We start from the raw sequence: 3,968 nt of genomic DNA, 5'->3' as shown, positions 1-3,968 counted from the left end.
CACATTGGTAATAAGTAGTATTAATAATGCTACCTGCCACATATTGCTCAACTCTGTTGAAGGAGGTGTCTGGTAAGGCTTCATGGAACTGGTGGCATGTAAGCTGAGAAACGAAGGACAGAACATTTGAATATTGGGAGATAGAGTAAGGACATTCGAGCTAGAGTAAACAGTCCATAAAGAAGAAATGCTTCTGAGGAGTATTCAAATTACAAATTGTAGAAACCATCTACAATGTCTACAATTGACTGATGTGGCAAAACATTCTTTTATTTAACAAAAATAATTAGTACGACGGAGTATATAAGGGCACCTATAATATTTATTCATACTTTCTACTGTGAAACTCAATCTGTACATACAGTATCATCACTGAATATCACAAAAATCAAGAAGCATGGTTGGTAAGTATACTAGAATCTGTGGACTGAAGGGTGTTAATACAAACAACTGAATCATAGGATTGTTGAGTTTACCACGACCAGTATTTAATTGGTAAAAAGCACACGAAAAAATACACATGGAATCATTGATTGTTAATTAAAAAATATCTTTCTAAGTCAGCCGGAAACATTAACAGCCTTGCAGATTTTCTCTTTTTAGACAAAAATAATTTCACCTCTAGCAAGACATTCTCTGTTTGAGTCACACTAATAAAACATATTCGGTAGAGACAGGAAGATGATACTAGAACAGTTTCTACCCCCTGGGGATGATCAGAATGGTGAAGGAAAAAAAAAATCATGGTTTTAAATGTCTAATCTCATTTTCTAATTAAAATATATCTAGACTGCTTGGAAAACTATCTTTGATACTAAAAAGATGTTTTTCTCATAACGCAATGGCTTTTAACCTCCCTTTCATTCATTAAATGTGAAGTGTTTTTTAAGCACAGTTTTGGTTTGGAATAATTTTTGCCTTCCTCAATTGTTCATGGTGAGACGTGTAATCATTTGGTGATTAACACGTATTTATTGAACATGCAAAGCAATGTGCTGAATGTTATGTGGATTACAGCAATTTATTTTACTTTTAAAATACTATCCTAGCCTTCCAGGGCTGCAGGATCTGTGCATTGGAAGGGTGATGAGTTATTGCATAAATTATGTTGATGGAAGCTGATGTAATAAGGCCTATGAGAGTAGGAGGTCAGGATTCATTGGTTCTGGCTCCTGGGATGTGAGAAGCCTTCTAGCAGGAAACCTATTTACTTGTTGAGGATATTATACCCTAAGTGGTTCATTTGCATTCTCGCCCTAGCCTTGGCTTTAACTCTATGGGGAACTAGAGTTGTGGTGCCTGTCATTTTCATCTTTTGGGTAAGTAAGAGTGGGTACTTCTTCCTTCACCAATACCTACTCAAAATATCTGGATTTTGATGTAGTTATTGGTCATCCAGATCTTCGCAACCAAGGAAAGGCACACAGGTATATTCAATTTAACAAACTCATTCTAAATGTACAATGAATTTCTCTCTGTCTGTCCCTTTCACTTTTCCTTTATCTCAGCCTTCATCTCTTTTATTTCATTTTTCATTTGCCCATCAGCTATTTTCATAATGCTTTGAAGAGTAACTATCAATTTACTAAGCTTAAATGTCTCAAGCTTACTGCATGTATGTTTTAAAATTATTTGTGGCTCGACTTTCTTTCATGTAAATATTATAGATTCCATCTTAGTTGGGTCTCTTTACTGGACTTCTTAAACTTAGCACTGAATCTTTTTAGGGAGGCAATGTTAGATAATGATTATAAATGTAGACTCTTGAGATCTCAGCCTTGCGATTTCTTGTGCCACTTGTGACCCCAGTCTTTTGATTTCAGAGGAGCTACCCAACAGCTCTGAGTCTTAGTTTCTTAATTTCTATTTAACAAAATGAAGATGTTATGAAGATGAAATTAGGTAATCCATTTAACATTCTTCATCATCATCATCATCATCATCATCATCATCATCATCAACATGACAGAGGTGCCGAGTGGTGAGGTAAATCTTTTTGGAACATCTGTTGTGCTTAAGGATTTAAGAGAAAGAATTAACTAATTTTACTCATAAGGAATTAAATCATTTTTTACATTAAAATGAATACAACTCTATTACAGAAAGAAGACATTCACTTTCTTCTGCTACTTGGTCAGTGGTGCAAGTTCTAGCTTGACCTTGCCTCTCTCAATTCATGTCCGCCTTCTCTAGCTGATTGCCTGTCATATGAACTTCAGATCTACAAATAACAACCTTGCATAGACTAGATAACCAGTTCCCACAATTGCTTAAGGACAAATCCCTTTGAGTAATTGAGAAAATAATTTGCAATGCATTTTCTGGGTTCTGTGGTTCAGATGTGAAAGCCCAGTTGAGAAAGCCCAAAAGAAGTAGCTATTAAAGAGATAATCTCACAAACATCACCGTAATTGCTAGTGTGGTCATTGCTGTGAAAGAAGGATCCAGAGCACTCAGATATCCTTCTGCTTTTTATAACTGTTGCTTCTGGATTAGACTTGCAAGAGGCTTTTAGACATATCTCATGGGTAGAAGCTGTGGGAGAAGATACCACTCTGGACTTACTCTTATACCTAACAGAGTAAAAGATTAGAGTCAATAAACCATTTACTTTGAGTTTTGAACAAACTTTGAAGTCAATATTTCAGAGAATCCTCATTTGTTCTCTACAACTTCCCTAAGTGTCTGGAGATTCCTAACTTTCCTTGAATACCTCTGCGGATGAAGAGGTCTCTATGCCATGGAACCATCCATTCTTTCATGATATGATTTCGAGGGCACCAGGGGCAGCTTTCTATTTTATCCCACCTCTTCATTGAGTTTTACTTTCATTTGTTTAATAGTAAGAATAACATTTGATTTTAATGAAAAGATCCAAGAATTACAATGAGAAAACTGCTGAAGGTGTTGAGATATATGCTGTTAGTTCTTCCTTCAAGAACAAGGGAAAACTGGAGAAAGCAGAGCAGTACACTGTGGATAGATATAAAGGCCACTGACGAATTGGGGGTGGGGCCCTAGGGTAGCAGTCAGCACACTTTTCCTGCAAAGAGCCAATACATATTTTGAGCTTTGTGGGTCACATGGTCTATTTTGGAACTTCTACACTCTGATGTTAGCAGGAAAGCAGCCACAGACAATATATAAATGAACAAGTATGGCTGCATTCCAAGAAAACATTATTTATGGACATGGAACCTTGAATTTTATATCATTTTCATGTGCCACAAAATACTATTCTATTATCGATTTTTTTTTGCAACTATTTAAAAATATGGATACTACTCTTAGCTCGCAAGCTGAATAAAAGCAAGTATCAGATTGGAGTTTGCCAACAGCTTTCCTAGAGGCAAATGTCTTGATTGTAAATTTGCCTAAAACTGGCTTGACCACTAGGCCAGTGTGTTTATGGTAGGTAGCAAGGCACTAGAATCCCTGGGAGAGTTGTGGCAGAATCCTAGGTCTTAGGAATCAGAATATTTAACCAGTACTCCAGATCAGTCATTTGTGCAATAAAGTTTTAAAACTATTTATGTTGAATTTAGTGAGTTCTTTCTCTGATTCTCCCTCTTTTGAGAAAAGTCGAGTGGCAGACATTGTGTTGATTCTAGAGGATGAAACAAAACTACACACATAAACACATTTGGACATATATCTATACGTTCATGTTTGCATAATATCCATCTAGGTACACAAATGAATGCGCATATTGATATATGTACACAACATCCGTTTTTGCATATGCGAACATGCATAAATATTGACACACTGGTGCAAGTCCATGCACCAGTACGTGCACAAAATTTTGTTTAGCAGCTCTTTATTATAGTGATAAAAATCCAAATGATCATCCGAGAATAATAACTACTTCATACCATGTGCGTGTTTTGACATAGAATGAAGTAGAAATTATCATATGACACTCTCACCTCTGCTGAAGTTGGAGTTAGAGAAAGCAAACGCTCTTC

The sequence above is a fragment of the Pteropus alecto genome, unplaced genomic scaffold (assembly GCF_000325575.1).
Source record: "Pteropus alecto unplaced genomic scaffold, ASM32557v1 scaffold110, whole genome shotgun sequence".
In the NCBI taxonomy this organism is placed as follows: Eukaryota; Metazoa; Chordata; class Mammalia; order Chiroptera; family Pteropodidae; genus Pteropus; species Pteropus alecto.
Note: the sequence above shows the minus strand (reverse complement) of the source record.